General features: G+C 48.9%; 1 long non-coding RNA gene and 2 pseudogenes across 1 annotated transcript; 1 reads left to right on the top strand and 2 right to left on the bottom strand.

Moving 5' to 3' along the window:
* Positions 1-182: 182 nt before the first annotated feature.
* Positions 183-10,684, top strand: LOC105876959 (uncharacterized). The gene is made up of 3 exons (XR_002222416.2): positions 183-765; positions 9,363-9,550; positions 10,532-10,684. It is a non-coding gene; the product is annotated as an uncharacterized LOC105876959 (long non-coding RNA).
* A 3,254-nt stretch (positions 10,685-13,938) lies between these two features.
* Positions 13,939-15,404, bottom strand: LOC105876957 (histo-blood group ABO system transferase pseudogene; annotated as a pseudogene).
* A 2,939-nt stretch (positions 15,405-18,343) lies between these two features.
* On the bottom strand, positions 18,344-19,261 carry LOC142861190 (histo-blood group ABO system transferase 2 pseudogene; annotated as a pseudogene).
* Positions 19,262-20,191: the final 930 nt, after the last annotated feature.

A 20,191-nucleotide genomic window follows, 5' to 3' on the forward strand; every position in this document is an offset into this window, starting at 1 on the left:
GCCGAATGACCCCCGACAAAGCCAGACCAGAAGTCCCGCCCCACCTCACGCCAAACTCGGAATCCGCCATTCTCCTGTGCTTTCATTGGATGAGGATGCTGCTGCTCGGCACAGAGCATTCTGGGTAAGAGGGGAACCCGCCATTTTTCTGTGCTTTCATTGGATGAAGGGCTGTTGCATTCTGGGTAAGGGGAATTTAGTTCTCGCGGCTCCACACGAGGCGAGGGTTGCTCCGCTCATCCCCCACCATCTTGTGGAGAAGGTGTTCTCAGCCTCTGAAGAAAAGGAAGGAGCCAGATTTCTGGAGGCTGTTGTCAGCCGTCACCAAAGTGTTGAGACGTTATTTCATACTACGTCAAAGTCGGCCTGCTCCCAGGGGCTAAAGTTTCGCTCAGTTTGTTTCCAGTGTTCCCAAGACTACAAACCCGAGTGGAATTACCATTACATAGTGTTACCCCCAACGTGCGTGTGCTCGTAGCTGGGAACTAATTAACTTATTTCCCTTCAAATGACTGTGGCGCGAACCGTTAGAGTCGGTTTCGTGAATTTCAGTCTCTTCGGTCAGGGACAAGGCGAGAAAGCCCCTGGGGCCATGATGGGAAAGACAGACGAGAGGTGTTGAGCTGCCCCCAAGCAAGTGGACATGGTGGCGCTAGCGTTTCTCTGCTTTTCTCTCAAGTCTCGGAGCTGGATCCACCGCTCCCCAATCTCCTGCGTGAGAGTCTGTTGGAGAAGCCAGAGTCGGGATTGCCTCCGCTCGCAAAGGTGGGTTCCTCGGGCGCCCCTGGCTCCGGCTGGTAAAGGTGGGGCTGACCTTAGGCGCGCAAGGGTGCGCAGCCTGTGAAGGGAGAAGCAGAGCCCAGGCCTGTGCAGCCAAAGGTCAAGACTTAGGTCCTGGGGCAGAAAGCCCTGGATGCAACTTCCGGCGCGAGCAGGCGAGCAGTCGGGACTAGCCTTCTGGGCAGGGAGCAGGGGCTTAAACCCAGCACCGTCCTCAGTCCTACTCGGGCCACCCTGCCCCTCGTCTGAGCTGCATCAACCAGGAGGGGCATGTGTAGTTGTCCAGGGAGTTGTATTCCTTTTCACCCCCCCTCCACCACCACCACCCCCCCGCCCCAGCTGGACCTTTTAGCGTAGACATACATGAGCAGAGGAGGTCCGGGTGTGTGAACAAACAGTACTGAGTAAGAAAACACACTGCAGGATTAGGTTAGCCGTGAGTGTCACACAGTGTTAGAAAGAAAACAAATGGGATGCTGTGCCGTAACAAGCAGTGTGTTACACACACAAGTTATGTGTGTAACCATAACAAGATTAGGGTAGCCGCAACTGTCACAAGAAATGTAGCCAAGGCAACACAGAGCACATTACCTGTTATAGTTTGTCCTCCTTCCCTTTCTCCGAGAGGGCTTTGGACACCACAATACATCTGCGCTTAAACATGATAAGGTGAAAAACTGTCCCCGTGTGACAGCAGGAGGGAAATGACATCCTAATTGGTCAAGAAAGAAAAAGGAAAAGAGTCAACTTCAGGAAGGAGGGGAGGCCAGGCAAGAGCAAAGGGGATGGCAACAGAGACTCGAGTGCCAATGTCCGCTGGTCCGTGTGCCTGCTCCTACCTTTCTGGAGTGTACTATTGCTTGCTAACCTTTCTTGGCAGTCTGCCTCCAAGTCTGGAGCTATACTTGCTTAATAACATTTGCTGCTTCAAAACTGTCTCTTGCTTTCATTCTTCAATTGCCAGAAGACAAGAAGCAAGGACTTCAACATCCAGTAACAGACCCACTCTTCCCCTCTTCCTTCCTAGTGGTCCCCTCTGAGATGTGACCTCAGATCAGACGTGGGCATTGCTGACTTGAAGAACATGCTCCACTGAGGAAAGGAACTAATGTTTTCCCCAGTCCTCGTGGGGCACACAGAAGAGTCACTACCCATCTGCTCCTCCCAGGCCCTAGCCCTTGTGATCCAGGTCCAGCCAGGGATGGTGCCAGTCTGGTTTGTGGCCCGAGGCACTCCAGGGCATGCATTTATGTTGTTAGGTAGGGTGGGAAAGCAGCCCAAAGCCATGGTATATTTCACCCAACATGAAATACTAGCAGGAAACTGACAATGAACAAGTACATGATAAACCCTTACTAGGTCAAAGAGTGGGATTCTCATAATGCCCGCAGGATTCAATCTGCAACTGGTTGCATGAACCTGTGGCCAGGGGACTCTTTTCTACCCGTAGTTCCTCTCCCTTTAGGGGACGCAGCCTCTATCCCTTTGGAGATGCAGCAGGGATGCTATGGCACCATGTTATTCCTAAGGTGGTGTCTTTCTGCATCTCCATTGAATGCTCGCAGTGTTCAGGGAGGTCTCTCCCCTCTGGCTGGTCAGGATTCTAATGACTCCAGCACAAGGGACCTCTGTGACCTCTATTCAGCTTTAGTCCCCCAGCACCTGTTCTCAGAGAGCCTTACAGAAGTCTTGCCCAGAACCCATTCCGTTATCCACTAAACACCCAGGGGACTCCATACAGATTTCTAGGGCTCCGTCTCTATGTATATCCCACTTTTCCGGGAGGCCCACAAGCAGTCCCAATTGCCTCAGCAGCCCTAAACTCTTATTTCTATTGCCTCCATCCTAAGCTCTCTGGGCTCCACTTCCCTGAGCAGTTTTGGCAAGTGTCAGGGAGTCTGGGAGGAAGGTTGGAGGCTGGACCACCAGTGCTGTGCTTTCCTCCAGCAGGAGCCTGCTTTGACTGTTTTCAAAGCAGGAGTTGAAGTCCCCAGCTATTACAATGCTGCTATTTATCATTTTGTTTAGATCAAGTAGGATTTGCTTTATGAATCTGAGTGCACCTGTGTTAGGTGTGTAAATATTTAGAATTGTTATGCCTTCTTAGTGAATTGTTTCCCTTTATCATTATATAATGACCATCTTTGTCTTTCATTAGTTTTGTTGAAGACTATGTTATCTGATATGAGAACTGCTACGCCAGCTTTATTTTGGTTTCCATTTGCATGGAATATTGTTTTCCATCTCTTCACCTTGACTCTGAATGAGTCCTTGTGGATGAGATCTGTTTCCTGGAGACAGCAGATAATTGGCTTGTATTTCTTAATCTATTCATCCAGCCTATGTATCTTGAGTGGGGAGTTCAAGCCATTCACATTTATTGAAAGAATTGATAGGTAAGGTGGATTTCTATTCATCCTGTTGGGTAGGACTTTGTTCCTTTGTTTTATTTCTTGAGCCCTTGTGGTATCTGGCCTTTGGCCTTTAGCTTTTGGATGATTTTACACTGGTTGATCTGTATATAATGCAGTTCTGAATACTTCCTGCAGGGAAGGTCTTATTTTGACAAACTACCTCAGTTTTTGCTTGTCTGAGAAGGTCTTTATTTCCCTCTCATATATGAAACTTAGTTTTATGGGATACAGAATTCAAAGTTGGCCATATTCTGTTTGAGAAGACTGAGAAGGGGGCTCCATTCCTTTCTGGCTTGTAAGGTCTCAGTTGAGAAGTCTTCAGTTAGTCTGATGACAGAGTGAGACTCTGTCTCAAAAGAAAGAAAAGAAAATGGTGAATGCCACCAGGAGACAGAAGAGAGGATTTGGGATGAGCCCACCCAGGTCATCTCTTGCGTCACTCAACAATTACTGGAGTGACATTTTGGGGCTACAGGACCTGCAACTGTAATAAAAGCCCAGAGACAGAGATATGCTGCCAGTGGCTGCTGAGACCAAACTGGTGAAGCCTGGGGTGACATATATGTTATTTAACTGAATCCTCATTTTACAGATGAGGAAACAGCCTCAGAAGGATGAACTGGCTTGCCCGTCAGTGGCAGGGCCTATCCCAGTTCTGCCTAACTATAGTCCCCATGCTCTCAGTGGCCACATGTGTCACATCTCCTCACCATCCCCCAAAGTCTCCTGCTCCTCACACAGACACCAGGCACACGTTGCTGAGCTGCAAGTGTTTTATTGGAATCAACCTAATAAAGACGGGATCAGGTGGGGACAGATATCTGGATTCCAGCTTCAGGTGAGAGGGAGAACAGGGCAGGACGAGGGAGCTCAGATCGGGCAATGATTCATCTCTTAAAAAGGTTCAGCTTGGAAAGTCCTTTTTGGATATCATTCTTCACTTCTTTCAGTGAAGACTTGAGGCAATCTTTACTGAAGGTGATGGAGCCCTGGGAGAGTGAGACAAAGAGGGACAGAGGTGGCAGCGGGCAGGTCCTGGACCCTCAGCAGGGCTACCCAAACCCTCGCATCATCCCAGTCCTCCCCCACAAGGATGAAAAGTTCTCAGTGATTTCGCTTCATCCCCAGCAACAATGTCTGGCCCACAGGCCCACCCTGGAGAGGGGGCTGCAGTCAGACCAGGATGAGGATGGCTCCCTGATACCCATGCACAAGTCTCAGGAGGGAGTCTGAACAACCACCCCAGCCAGGGAGGGAAGGAGATGAAAAGGTTCTGGAGGGAATGGAGGAGGCTGAACCCAAGGGAGGGGCAACGTGGCTCAGTGTGGGTTCATGTGAAGCACCTGAGACCCATCTGTCAGCTATACTGGATGTATAGAATGTGTATGCATGTGTTGTAAATGATCCCATGTGCCCTTTGTGCATATGTGAGTATAAGAAATTCTGCTGCTTGAAAAACCTCTCATTTTTCAGAATCAAACCATCAAAACAAGAGCATTTTAGGAAAAATAGGGTGAGAGACAGACTATTCAAAATCTCTATAACTGTGTAACAAAAACAATAACAACAGCAATGAAAAGTTCATCAAGTGTCAGGCCTGGTGGCTTTTGCTTATAATCCTAGCATTTTGGGAGGCTGAGGTGGGAGGATTGCTTGAGCCCAGGAGTTTGAGGTTAGGTTGCAGTGAGTTATGATGACACCACTGCACTCTGGCTCCAGCAACAAAGCAAGACCCTGTCTAAAAAAAAAAAAAAAAAAAAAAAGGAAAAGAAAAGAAAAAATAGTCCATCAGCAAGTATATTGGATAATTCTGGTGAGCAGCTGCATGTAACTAATGTAACTAGAGGCTGCCTCGGGGGCTTTGGGAATCAAAATCATAGGGATAAATGGCTTGTGGACACTGAGCCTGTACAGATGGAAATAGGACTCCATCTGCGCCAGTGGAGGAGACATCGAGGTGGGCAGCAGAGGAAATGAAACTAGCCAATAGGCAGAAGCCTTACAAGGCCAGGGTGTTTCTTCCCAGAAAAGGAGTCCAAGGGCAGGTGCTCATCTTTAAAATTCGTAGGTTAGAGCTGACAGGGCTCCTACCTGTGCAGGAGCTGAACTAAGGACTCTTTCTTTGCTGCCAAATGTTAAAATTCTTCCCCTGCTATATTAGCTTCCCTAACCTAGGGGGGAAAATCAGAAGGGTCGCACTAGGTTGTGCTGATAGCATTCCCCTATTTATCAGTTGTGTGTAAGCTAATTGGTGTCAAAAGAAGAGGTGAGGCAGCAGGACAGGGTGGACGTGCAGGTGGCATGTGGGTGCGTATTATATGTGCGGTGGGGTGGAGCAGAGGTTTGGGTGCTTGACCGTTTGTGGATTTCGTCTGTCGTGTCTCAGACGAGTGCATGGTCTATTAGTGTGTGTCGCATTAGGACCTGCTGCATGTGGAGCAGAGGGAGGGCATAAAGAGGAAGTTACCAGGGCTATCGTATCCAGGAACTTGGCTTTGCGTCCCCCTTCATTGTAGCAAGCCTGGATTTTTTCAAAGCCTGCCTTTTCTGGTATGGTAGCATTGACGAAATCAAGGGAGAGGTCCAATAGGTTCTTGTTTCCAAGGGCCAGCAAAGAAAAGATTCCATAAAAAGTAGGGCAGGCTTCTGCTGAAAACACAAACAGGAAAACAGCTCATTAAAGGAGCTGCCAGGGTCGCAGGGCTGAGGTTCGTGTTTCCCTACCATTGGAAGGTGACTCATGTCTCCAGTGTCTCCTGACTGACCTTCTCCAGGACTGCTGACACCACAGACAGAGAGCACCCTCTCTGTGCGGCACTCCCAGAAGAGGGAGCAATGTGAGGGGCCAGGACTAACAAGCCTTGTGTCTCAGACCACTGCCCCAGGCATACCAGCCTGCATGCTTCTGGCCTTCAAACATGCACCACTACCTCCCCTCAGTCTCCCCTACTGGGTGCACGTCTGCCTGCACGCCTCCCTCTCCCCTCCTCTTTCTCCATTCAGAGCCTGAGAGCCGCAGGGTTTTCTACGAGACCCCTGAGCAATAACCTCCCAGATGCCCCCTAAGTCTGTCCACAGGAGCTGCTCAGAGATCACCATGGGAGGGTGGAGGGAGATAGAGTGGGACAAGGTCAGAAAGGCCATCTGTTCCCTCCTTCCCGCTCTCACCTGTCTTGAAGCCCAGCTCTCCAGTCACCAGCAAGGCCAGCACAAGCAGTGTCCCCTTCATAGTGTTGACTGCTGGAATGCTCTGCTCAGGGCAGGGTTTCTGCTGCTTTATAAACCACCGGCTCCCTGAGCCCAGCCCGCGCCCCTTCCAGGAGGTTCACATGCCTGCGGCTGGGACCTGGAACATGTGGCTCCCTCAGGCCCCTGGGGTGATAAGCATGGGAAGCCCTTCCCACTGTCAGAAACAAAACCACTAGGATGCTTATCCTGATGCTGTTGGCCTTTGGACAGAAGTGGTTGTTTCTTTGACAAACAGCAACTGGAGCTGACCTTTCTAAGGCCAACAAATACTCTGTTGTCCCAACCCCAAATGTCACCTCTGCTTCCTGGCCATATCTTTCCCCTACCTATCCTGGCTCCAAACAAAATACCCTTCCCAAACGGGCAGATGGAAGTCACAGACGAGGTCAGGGACAGGTCGGAGTCACTGTAGGTAGCCAAAGGATCATGTAGAAAACTGACTTTTGCCTGAGCTAAAGACCTGGGGGTAAGAATGGGGATCTGGGCTTGACATGGGCCCCTTGAACATCTTAACTGCTGCAGTCTCTGGACCGGGCCCCATGGACAGGTGGGCTCCATCTTTGGGCTCTGAGTCACTCTCTGCCAGGGAAGTCCCAGGACTTGTGGCCTATGGTTTTTCTCAGGTGCTGGTATTGCTCTCATTTTTCCCACCAATGGGATCATGCCACCGGCTTCCCTCTCACCCCAAGGGAGCTGATTCCTAGGCTCCTTCTGGACTCCCTCTGGCCCCAGCCACATCCCTTCTCCTGGCCATCTCACCCTTCTCCATCAGTAAAAGTGGCCCAAGAGGGGCTGGACTTGCATAGCCCACTCAGTGATATAAGAAAACAGTGGGGGGCAGGACCCCAAGGTGTCCACAGCCCTACAGGCCACTGTGGACCAGAGCTCTGTAGATCAGAGTGCTGGGTAGACCAGAGGTGATGCTTTGTCTGCTCGGGCTTTCTTAAGAGTTCAGCTCACCCTTCTACTCTGAGAAAGCAGTTTGTTGGCACTGACAAGATGATGTCCACAAGCACTCTAGCAGGAGGAAGCCTGAGAAAGCTCCGATGGTCAAATCTGGAACAATTTGAGCAATAGTATCAGATTATAACCCAGAGTATGAATTGATACACAATTGGTCCTCTAGTTGGTATCTGTGGGTTCTGCAGCTGCGAATTCAACCAACTGTGGGTTGAACATATTTGGGGGATAAAAATTCTGCAAAGGGCCAGGCGTGGTGTCTCACGCCTGTAATCCTAGCACTCTGGGAGGCTGAGGCGGGCGGATTGCTCAAGGTCAGGAGTTCGAAACCAGCCCGAGTGAGACCCCTGTCTCTACTAAAAATAGAAAGAAATGAATTGACCAACTAAAAATATATATACAAAAATAAAATTAGCCGGGCATGGTAGCACATGCCTGTAGTTCCAGCTACTCGGGAGGCTGAGGCAATAGGATCGCTTGAGCCCAGGAAATTGAGGTTGCTGTGAGCTAGACTGATGCCATGGCACTCACTCTAGCCTGGGCAACAAAGTGAGACTCTGTCTCAAAAAAAAAAAAATTCCGCAAAGTTCCAAAAAGCAAAACTTGAATTTGTTGTGTGCCAAGTGCTATGTTGAATTCACGTGAATGGAGGGGAGGAGATGCATAGGTTATGTGCAAATATTGCGTTTATATAAAGGACTTGTGTATCTTTAGATTCTGTTATCTGCAGGGGGTCCTGGAACAATCCCCCATGGATACCAAGGGATGCTGTAGTGTATCTAAACTTTTATAAATATGTGATTGAACAAACAAATGGGGAAGAAATGGCAAATATTCCTTGCAGCAGAATTCCAAATGGTATATGTAGATGCACCCACTCCAGGAGGTGGAGCTTATTGCCCCCCCCCCCCCCGTGAGAGTGGGCAAGACATTTCCAAAGAAAAGAGTAGGGAAAGGGGAGACAGCAAGGAAACCTGGATCAGACAATGTAACTCAAGTGATGAAGTGATGAGTGATAACCAGTGATCAGACATCGATATCACACATGCCCTGACACAATGTGACAAGAAGGGCACTTCGCTTCTGTGGTGTCTTCCCCCAAATCCTATCCCCTGTCTAAATTATGCGAAAAACACCAGACAGACTCAGCTTGGTGGACTTCCCACAACAGGCGGCCAGTCCTCCTCAAGATCGTCGAGGCCACGGCAAATAAGGCGAGGCTGAGAAACCGTCGTGGGCTGGAAGACGTGGTGTACGGCTGGCGGCTGGAGCCCAGTGCTCGGTGCCTCTCTGCCAAGAGCAGTTGCCAGATGTGAATCCTGTTTGGCTTAGATTCTAAGTGGAGATTAAAAATTTCGTGTCCTCCCTTTGGCTCTGCGGCTCCAGCAAACCTTATTCTGTCACTGAGAACTCAAGAGATGTTGGCCTGATTCGGGAGCGTTCTTTCCGTTTCCCCTGTCAAGTTTTCCTTTGTTTCTTCCCTTTGCCTTCCCATGTCACCTGACCCTTGCAAAAAGTCGCCAGAAGGGGAAGAGAGAATGAGCCAGTGTCCTTTGTCAACTCGGGACTTATCTTCTGCCAACATAAATTTGTCCCTCCACAGCCCCAGGCAGTTTCAAGGTGAGGCCTGGAGGCCACCTGGAAAAGAAAGCGTCAGACACAGCCCTTGCCCTCCCTCACTATGGGACCCAGAACACGTATAAAAGGGCCCTGGGGCAGGTAGGCAGTACCTGCCACTTGCACCATGAAGCTGGCCGGTGTGCTTGCGCTGCTCGGCGCTGCCTCATTCCTGATTTTGAGCGCAAGTGGGTGCCTGGGCCACGGGTGCCCGCGGATGTGGGTTCCCCAGGGCTTCTGACACCTTCCCCGGGCCCTTCTGACCACGCTGGGAGGGGAGGGGAATGGCTGGGTTCTGATAAATTCCTTCCCAGCGTGGGTCAGCTTATGCTTGTGTTCTAGATTGTGACATGTGCCCGCCTGTGGTGAAGGATGTCAACCTCTTTGTGACGGGAACCACTGAAGAATATGTTGATTATGTGGAAAGATACCAACCACACCCTTTAGTATTGGAAAATGCTAAAGAACTAAAGGAATGTTTGGATAGAAAATTGACGGAAGAGGACAAGCAGAACGTGCTCACTGGGCTGGTGAGTCTGGCTGTGTGTCTGCACCTCTGTGCCACCCGGGCTTCTGCCCAGCAGGGGTGCGGGGCGCTCCTTCTCCTCCCCACTGCCACCCTCCCCAAGAGGGAAGAGAACCGTGTGAATGAGGAGACAGGATGGGGCAAAAGGCAGCAGTGTGGGGAAGGGCCAGCAAGGGAGACTCAACCCAGCCCTTGAGCTCCCGGGCCGGCACAGGCTGCCTGGCTCTGCGGAATCCCCTGGAACCTCCAGGGTCTCCTGTCTCCACGGCACCACCCGACTCTGACTCAGCCCCTTGGCTCAGGCCTCCCTGACTCTAGTGTCTCCAGCACGTGAGCCCAGATCTTCTTCAAACCATTAGTATTGGGTCCTTCCCTTCAAACATCAGTTCCTTTATCCTAACCCCTAAAGTTCCCTACTCCATCCCCCCCAAACCTTCATTTTCCCTGGATCCCAAGGGGCCATCCTGTGGCTCACACGCCAAGAGAGGAGGCCTCTCTAAAAGCCCCTGCCTACCCTCTCCAGGCCTGGGGTACCCCCAGTGGAGAGTCATAGTGAATCCTTTCTCTGCTGCCCCAAGAGCTGTTGGGGACAAGTGGCAGCTTCAGCTGCAAGTGTCCAAGGGGCAGAAGTAGGAAGTGAACGGGGATCAGCTCGTTCTCGGAGATTCCCAGGTGCCCAGACTCCCCGGGTCCTCCTCAGCAGCCTCTTTCCTTCTGCCCCAGACTGTGCCCCCAGCCTGGGCTGCCCCTCCTCTTCTTTTTGTTCTATTGGAAGGAGCTTTACCAGACTTATCAGGGACCCCTTGGGATGCTCTCATGGTGCAGGAGAGTGGGAGGACCCCCCTTTACCTGCTCAGGTCCAAAAGTCACACTCCAAACAAGGCTGCCGGCGCCTTCCCAGGAAGTGTCGGAGGGGTGCTCAGTGCAATTTGATGTCTCTCTGACCCCTGGGTCCTCGCCAAGTTCCCTGATCTTCTCTTTGCAGGATAAAATATACTCAAACCAGCTGTGTTAAGGGGCCCTCCTTGCCGGAAGACCCGAGGAAGCCATCTGCCTGATCACTAAGTAGTCTCAGCAACCTGCCTTTCCCAGGTGTCTGACTAGAGGATTCCAGCAATAAAAACCTTGCAATTCACGAGATGGTGCTTACTTATTCCTTGGACTGGAGGTTGGGTTTTCCTAGGGGACAGGGCGCACAGTGGGGATGACTGGGGTGACATGTGACTGCAGTTGGATTTGAGTGCTGTCAGCTGTTGTTCCTCCATTGATTTCGATACGTGGCAGGGGTTGGGCGCATGACAGTCACAACAGCCAGAGTGTCTGATCATTTCATGGGCCAGGAGCCACAGGTCGCATACTTAATCTAGTAAATTTTAGCCTCTGAGCAAGGCTTGTGAGATAGGAGTAATCATTCTAGTCTTCCAGGCAAGGAAACTGAGGCTCAGCAAGGTTAGAGTATCTGCTGAAGGCCACATAGCCTCTAGGCAGCAGAATCCACTGCTGGGGAGACAAGCTCAGAACTCATTGTGCGCTGAGTACGTGTTACAGTCCTGCTCTGGGCCTTTGATTCCCACCTGTAAAATGGAAATAAACCTCCCATTGCCAGGGCTATGGAGAGGCCTAAGAAAATAAGGTGTCTCTGTCTCAAGTGCTTGACAGGAGAAAAGAAAAAAGGTCAAGGGGCCAGGCTCACGCCTGTAATCCTAGCACTCTGGGAGGCCGAGGCGGGTGGATTGCTCAAGGTCAGGAGTTCAAAACCAGCCTGAGCGAGACCCCGTCTCTAATAAAAATAGAAAGAAATTAATTGACCAACTAAAAAATATATATATATACAAAGAATTAGCCGGCCATGGTGGCGCACGCCTGTAGTCCCAGCTACTCAGGAGGCTGAGGCAGGAGGATCGCTTGAGCCCAGGAGATTGAGGTTGCTGTGAGCTAGGCTGACGCCACGGCACTCACTCCAGCCTGAGCAACAAAGTGAGACTCCGTCTCAAAAAAAAGAAAAAAAGGCCGGGCGCTGTGGCTCACGCCTGTAATCCTAGCTCTTGGGAGGCCGAGGCGGGCGGATTGCTCAAGGTCAGGAGTTCGAAACCAGCCTGAGCAAGAGCGAGACCCCGTCTCTACTATAAATAGAAAGAAATTAATTGGCCAACTGATATATATATAAAAAAATTAAGCCGGGCATGGTGGCGCATGCCTGTAGTCCCAGCTACTCGGGAGGCTGAGGCAGAAGGATCACTCGAGCCCAGGAGTTTGAGGTTGCTGTGAGCTAGGCTGACGCCACGGCACTCACTCTAGCCTGGGCAACAAAGAGACTCTGTCTCAAAAAAAAAAAAAAAAAAAAAAAAAAAAAAAAAAAAAAAAAAAAAAAAAAAAAAAGAAAAAAGGTCAAAGTTCAAGTGCAGAATGTAGCCAGAACCAAGAAGTCACCTTTTATGCCTCAGTTTATACTAATGCCAGCCACCCATTGTGGACTCAGCTGCTTGCCTTATAAACACACGGCAAGCTGGGTCTCATGCACAGAGTGGGGACCCGGGGTCCTGAAGCTTAAACCCCTCTGCTCTATAGTCACCACTCCTGAGCCTCTCTCAGTCCCCCTACCCCCAAGCCCCAGCAGCCCCCTATTGGCCTGGCCCCCACCAACCTCTTTAACAGCTTCACCACAACCAACATAATTGCTAAACAATTGCCCAAACTTGGAAGCCACCAAAATATCCTTCAATAGGTGAAGGGATAAATGAGCTATGGGATACCCAGACATTGACTATTTTCCAACACTAAAAAGAAATGAGTGTCAGGCCATGGAAACACACGGAGGAAATGTAAATGCGTATCACTGAGGGAAAGTAGGCACTCTGAAAGGCTACATACGACATGATTTAAACTATATGACTTTCTAGACAAGGCAAAACTATGGTTTTCAAGAATCAGGGATGAAGAGGGAGAGCAGAGAGGAATTTTAGAGCAGTGAAACTGCTCTGTATGATGTGACATGGTTGATACACATTACTATACATTTGTTCAAACTCATAGACTATTCAGCACTAAGAGTGGACCCTATAGTAAACCGCGGGCTCTGGGTGATAGTGATGTGTCAATGTAGGGTCATTAATTACAACAAACCTACCATTCTGGTGGGGGGTGTTGACAACAGGAGACTATGTATGGGTGATGGCAGGGAAGTCTTGTACCTTCTGCTCAGTTGTGCTGTGAACTTAAAACTGCCTGGTAATGCTAGATCCTCCTTTTATATGTGGTTAGAGTAGGTTTCTTAAAATATTGTTAAAGGTTTTTTATCTCTATGTTCGTGAGGGATATTATTCTGTGAATTTCTTTTTTTGCTAGGCTTTGGTATTAGGGCGGCGCCGGCCTCATAGAATGAGTTAGGAAAAGTTTCCTCCTTCTCGACTTTCTGAAAGGGTTGTGTAACACTGGTAAAGTATTGCCCTTACGCGTTTGACAGGCCCCACGAGGATATTTTCCTTTTGCATTACGGAGAAAATATCTTCCTGAACTTTTTTTCTATAAAAATGGTTGCTCAACATTGACATGGAAAAATATACAACTTATAATTGGAGTCTTTTACACCTGGAAGAGGCCCTAGTAATTACGAAAATTTTTCATCCACAGAAGAGAAATGAAGATTGCTAGTTGGGAAAAACAGAGCCAAGAAAATACAGGATTTCTGGCCACTGAAGGGCACAGAAATCATTTCTAAGTAAAACAGACAAAAATGAACTTCCTGTTATCAACTAGAAGTAATTTTCTTTCAGTTGATAGGGAGCTGACAAGTCATGAACAAACTGAAATTGGGCTGAAAGCGATCAGTGTGGTGTGATATGGGGGGACCCTTCTTGCTCCCAGAGGACAGCTGGCAACACTTGGGGGTAGACAAGAACCCCAGTGCCAGGAAAAAGTGTCCTGATTCGGCATCACACTCTTCTGCCTGCCTGCACACTAAAGGGACCTTTCAGCTTATATGAGGACTCTGAAAAGAGGAAGTAATTTGGCTTAAAGCCAAAGACTGTCGTGCATCTGCTTGGCCAAGGGCCAAGGCAGGCCTTTGCAGGACTATGTCACAGGAGGCAGGAGACTGTGTCCAGGAGCTCCTCCCTGCTCTGGAATAGACCTCATCGCTGATCCCCTGGGTCAGGACAGGCTGAGGCCACTCACCTCACCCATCCTGAAGGGCATTAGGAGAAGCTCAAGGTGGTGGAAGTTCAGGAACTTGAGCCCAAGCCCAGGAATCCAGGAATCAGGCCTGCCTAAATGCGTGTGCGCTGGGGGTGGCACTAGGCCTGACTGAACTGTTGTTGGCGGCAATGGCGGTGAGTGTGCCAGGTCGTAGCAATTTTTCTCAAGCAGACAGAAAAAGGAAGTGAAGTTGTACATTTTCTACTAATAATGGTTCCAATTTAGGATGGCATGCCAGGAGGACCATTCACAGCCCCTGTGTGAACACTTCATGGATGTCTTCACCGTCTGTCAGTTGGTTGCTGATTCTTCGGAGCAGCCACAGGTCATCCCTTGTCATTTTCTGTAGGAAAGTGGCACTGGGCAAAGAGAGCAGCTGCCTATCCCACATGTACTCAGGGGACAGGACCTTGGTGGGTTTGTGGTGAAGCAGGTACTTGTTCAAGTAGGTCTCGTCGTGCCGCAAGGCCTTGATGTCACTGGCTTGGTCAATCATCATCGCCTGGTGACAGGCCTCGGTGAGCCTGTGAACCTCTGGCACTGACCCCCCAAATAAGGCCTCAGTGTAGTAAAAGTCCCCCTCATCCCCAGGAATGTAGGCTTGTGACTGAGGCTGGCGTTCATAAGGAAAGTTGCTCCGTTTGAGTCCATAGTAAACAGGATGGAGGGTGGCGAACAAGGAGGAGAGGATTTCCACACCCACGTGGTCACTGAACTTCAAGTCCACGTCCATGCACACGAGGTAATCCACCTCCCCGAGGAAGCGCTGCTGGGAAAAGTTGCTGATCACCTGCATGTGGTGGGCATAGTTCTGGATCTCAATAATGACAATCTGCCTTCCCTCCCGGAGCTTGATGAGCGGAACACGATTTGGTTGGTCGGTGAAGACGTAGTACTTCATCCTGTGCCCCACCATGAAGTATGCCTCTGCAGTCTCTAGGAACAGCTTCAGAAAGTACACATATTCTTCCAGGGCAAATACGGTTAATCCAATGGTGGCATTCTGGAGCCAGAACTGCTCATTGAGTATCTGAATATTGAAGGTCCCCTCCCACACAATGGGAGCCAGCCAAGGGGTCATAACAAGGGCATCTTCCCTGGAGACCAGTAGCAGATCTGGCTGGAGATACAGCATCCTTGATACATTCACGGCTCGCGGGTGGTCTGCTCTCACGGGCATGCTTACCCCAGCTAGAACGCTTTCCAGCTTCTGGCTTCTTAGGGTCAGGGAAATATAGCCAAAGAAGACCAAGGTAACAATCAGCAGGAAAATAAAGGTTACGTGAAGAAGCAAGCAGTATTTTGATTTCCCAGGAAGCTTCTCCAGCTGCTTGGCCATGACTCTTTGTGTCTCCTCCACACTGTGCGGGCAACCTCTCCTGGGTGAAGTGAGGCCAAATTTGAGGCCCTGTGGCCTCCAAGCCACCACACACAGCTTACTCGTCCAGCAGTCCCCTAAATGCCCCAAGGCTGATTCTGGCACCAGGGGCCACTTGTGTCCAGTAGAGGAAGACCTGGAGTCCCAGCAGAACTCCAACAAATTCAGTTTTGGTTTACAGTTCTGTCAGGGTCACCAGGTGGCAGGATTGAGTCAACAGACAACTAGAACTGAAGGACCCGAGTGCTAGAGAGAAGGCAGGGTTTCTGAAGCAGGCTTAGGAGACTGGCTCAAGAGAGGCCACTGGGCAGGTCAAGGGCAGAGATTGTGATGAAAGCAGGGCAGGGCAGGCCCACCAGGTGGTCAGAGGGCTTATGCTCTGGCCTGCCCTTGACACTCACTAGCTGTGAGACCTTTTTTTTTTTTTTTTTTGAGACAGAGTCTCACTTTTGTTGCCCTGGCTAGAGCGAGTGCCGTGGCGTCAGTCTAGCTCACAGCAACCTCAATCTCCTGGGCTCAAGCAATCCTCCTGCCTCAGCCTCCCAAGTAGCTGGGACTACAGGCATGCACCACCATGCCCGGCTAATTTTTTGTATATATATTTTTAGTTGGTCAATTAATTTCTTTCTATTTTTAGTAGAGAAGGGGTCTCGCTCAGGTTGGTTTTGAACTTCCGACCTTGAGGAATCCGCCCGCCTCGGCCTCCCAGAGTGCTATGATTACAGGCGTGAGCCACAGCGCCCGGCTGGCCGTGAGACCTTTAATAGAGAATGGAGTTTCCTAGAGAGTTCAGATGGTCTTCAACGTCACATCCAGATGGGCTGATATGGGAACCATAGTGGAGGGGACAGATCTACACATCAGTGTTTCCCTTATTCTCCCAATCACTTAAAATGCACTGAGCATTTATTTTTTAGGTATCGGGCCTTACACTGTTAGGATTAGGCTATTAAGTTTGATGTGTGTTACCTCGTTCCATTGTCATGATGTAAGCCTCAGCTCTCTATTATGTTCCATTGGTTTGTGTGTGTGCTCTTATGCCAGTATCATATCATTTTGATTACTATAGCTTTGTAATATAATTTGAAAGTCTCCAACTTTGTTTTTCTTTCACATTATTACTTTAGCTATTAGGGGTCTTTTGTGGTTCCATGTTCAACAAATGGTGCTGAGTAAATGGATGTCCACATGCAAAAAAATGAAGTTGAATCTTTAGCTTACTTCATATACAAAAATTAACTCAAAATGAATCAAAGACTTAAACCTCAGAGTTAAATCTCTTAGAAGAAAACAGAGGGTGAAACTTCATTGTATTGGCTTTAGGCCATGATTTCCTGGGTGACACTAAAAGAACAAGCAACAAAACAAATTGACAAATTGGATTACATCAAAATTAAAAACTTTTCTCCACTAAAGGACACTGTCAAAAGAGTGAAAAGGCAAACTACAGAATGGAAGAAAATATTTGCAAATCATAGATCCGATAAGGGTTTATATCTAGACTATATGAAGAACCCCTACAACTTAACAATAAATAAACAAACAACCCACTGAAAAAATGGACAAAGCAATTGAATGGCCATTTTTCCAAAGAATATATACAGATGGCCAAGAAGCTCATGAAAAGATGCTCAACATCACTCATCAAATGCAGATAAAAATCACAATGAGATACCACTTCATACTCATTAGAATGGTTATTACAAAAATGGAAAACCCAACAATAATGGAAAAGAACCTTTGTACACTTGGTGGGAATATAAAATGCCTTGTGGAAGACAACATGGCAGTCTCCTAAAATTAGCACTCCCACTTCTAGATCTATCCCCCAAAGAATTGAAAGCAAGGACTTGAACAGATATTTGTACATTCATGTTCATAGCAGCATTATTCACAAGAGACAAAAGGTAGAATTAATGCAAATGTCCATCAACTGATGAATAGAAAAACGATATGTATGATGCTATAATGGCGAATGCACGGCATATATTTGTCAAAATCCATAGAATGTACACCACAAAGAATGAAACCTAATGTAATCTGTGGGTTTTAGTTAATAATCAACATTAGCTCATTAATTATAACAAATGTACCACAGTAATGCCAGAGGTTAATTATAGGTGAGACAGTGTGCATGGGGGGGAGGTGAAAGGGCTAGTTACATAAATTCTATGTAGTTTCCACACATTTTTCTGTAGACCAATAAGTGCTCTATAAAAGAAGTCTATTAAAATAATAGGAAACCAGAAATGACGCAGGCAACACTCTTTCATTTTCAGTTGTGTTGAAGGAAATGGCTATGTGGCCTCTGGCAGGACAGGGAGCAGAAAGTTTGAGAGGGGACACCTTTAACTCTGAACGTATGGCCTCAAGGGTAGAACGTTGACTGGGAGGGGAAGACCTGCAGTGCAGGACACATTCTGCTGCCACAGCTGGCAATCTGGCCTCTGTAAGCCCCACAGTTTTCATTTTATGTTAGAGAGAAAACATTTCCCCCAAATTGTGCTTGTGTCAAACTAGTGGGTCAAAACAGACAAGAAAACATGCAACTTAGAATCAGAGGCTTTAGCTGGAAAGCTCCCTTAAATTATTAAAATTTACCAAGTACATAAGGGAAATAAAGGTTGCTACTGTGTAACTTCCCTCTCTTTTATGGGCCCAAGCAAATGCTGGAGTCAGGACACCTTAAGAGCCTTTATTAAAAAATCAAGTAACAGACAGGTTTTCATGAAAATTAAATTTCATGAAAATAAACTTCCTGTTGTTATCTACAAATATGATTTATCAGCTAACAGGAAATGGACAAATCACTAATAAATTGAAGCAAGGGCTGGGAGAGGGAAGGGAGGCTTGCTCTGTGCTCAGTGGGCAGCTGCTCCCAGTGGACAGCCACTCCTGTGAACAACTGCTCTGTGTGGACAGCTGCTCCCGTGGACAGCTGCTCCCAGTGGACCGCTCTCCCAGTGGACAGCCAGCAATTTCTGGAGATAGACAGGAAGCCAATCACCAGGACAGAATATCTCCACTTGGAAGCATGACCATCCTAACCACTAAAAGAACCCTTCAGCTTTGGCAAGAAATTTGAAAATGAGGACATGTGTTTATCCGCTTGTCCAGTGGTCCAGGAGACCAGAAAGGAAAAAGAGAAAGCGTTATACCTTTCCTTGTCAAACTGACTTTATATTAGGATAGCATGCCAGGAGGGAGAGCAGGGCCAACTGGCCATCACCCCTCTCTGAACCCTTTCGGGGAACCTCCCTCATGAGACCGTATTTCCTGCAGGTTCTTTACCAAGACCACAATTCTCTGCTTTATGTTGGGCAAGCCCACATGCCACCCAAACTGCTGTTCCTCCAGCATCTCCTGTTCACACATGTGCTTAGGGGACAGGACCTTGGTGGGTTTGTGGTGCAGCAGGTACTTGTTCAAGTGGCTCTCATCATGCCACATGGCCTCAATGTCATTGGCTCGGTCAATCATCATCGCCTGGTGACAGGCCTCGGTGAGCCGGTGAACCTCTGGCACTGACCCCCCAAATCAGGCTGCTGTGTAATAAAAGTCCCCATGAAATGCAGGAATGTAGGCTTATGACTGAGGCCGGCGTTCATAGGCAAAGTTGCTCCGACGAACCCCATAGTAGCTAGGATGGAGGGTGGCGAACAAGGAGGAGAGGATTTCCACGCCCACGTGGTCACTGAACTTCAAGTCCACGTCTGTGCACACGAGGTAATCCACCTCCTCGAGGAAGCGCTGCTGGGAAAAGTTGCTGATCACCTGCATGCGGCGCATGGAGATGTCCTGCCAGCGGGCGTAGCTCTGGGCCTTGAGGACGAACATCCGCCTTCCTTTATGGAGCTGGATGCGGGGAACACGGTCAGGTCGGTCGGTGAAGATGTAATAGTTCACCCTGTGTCCCACCATGAAGCACCTCTCTGCAGTCACCAGGAACAGCTTCAGGAAAACCGTGTATTTTTTCATGGCAAACACGGTTAATCCGATGGTGGCATTCTGGAGCCAGAACTGCTCATTCAGTATGTCAGTGTTGAAGGTCCCCTCCCACACAATGGGAGCCAGCCAGGGGGTCACAACAAGGACATCTGGTCTGGAGGGTGTCAGTACATCGGGCTGGGGATACGCTCTCCTTGATGGTTTTACGCCTTGCCGGCCGTGGAGTTCTCTAACAGCTGTGCTTACCCCATTTGGCATGCTCTTCAGCTCCTGGCTCTGTGGGATCAGGTAACAATAGTCAAAGCAGGCCAAGATGAGACTTATTAGGAGAAGAAAGTTCACATGATGAAGCAAGTAGCATCTGGACGATATCCACAGCAGCTTAGGCATGGCCCCACCTCGACTGGTGCAGCCTTGATCACTTAGATGTGGTTAGTGCAGCTGCTCCTCTTCAACCTTCTGTCCACAGCAGCCTCTTCTGTGTAGGGTGAGGCAGAATGCATGGACCATGAGGTGCTCACGCTTTCCTACTCGTTCTGAGGCCTACCCCAGCTCAAGGGGCTCCTTAGAGGAGACCATCGAGTGCCTCCCAGGGGAGAAGGACTCCAGAGATTGTAGAAATATGATAAATTCAGTTTTGGTTTGAGGGCGTGCGAAAGAACCAGGTGGCAGGATTCACTTAACACACAGCTAGAACTTCTGGGCCAGAATATAGGAGACAAGTCAGGGCTCCTGAAACAGGTTCAAGAGACTAATGCAAGGCACGCTATTGAGCCAGGCAAAGAAAGAGATTGTGATGAAACCAGGGCAGGAGCCACCAGGGGCTGACCAGGGAGTAGAGGGCTTGTGCTCTGGCCTCTTGAAATTTACTGCCTGTGAAACATTTATCAGAGCACAGTTTCCTGGAAAATACCTAACTCTGTCTTCAAGACTGATCTGGGAACCATGATACAAGAGACAGAAGACCATGTCACCCTGTTCCCCAACTGTTGATGAGCTAGGACCCAGAAGGGATTCCTCCCTTCAGGGAAAGGTGGTCAGGAGGGCCTCAGCGCCTTTGTCACCTCTGTGCACTCCTGCAGACTTTGCCAGTGGCGGTCTCTGCAGCCTTCACCCACACTGAGC

The sequence above is a fragment of the Microcebus murinus genome, chromosome 16 (assembly GCF_040939455.1).
Source record: "Microcebus murinus isolate Inina chromosome 16, M.murinus_Inina_mat1.0, whole genome shotgun sequence".
Taxonomy (NCBI): Eukaryota; Metazoa; Chordata; class Mammalia; order Primates; family Cheirogaleidae; genus Microcebus; species Microcebus murinus.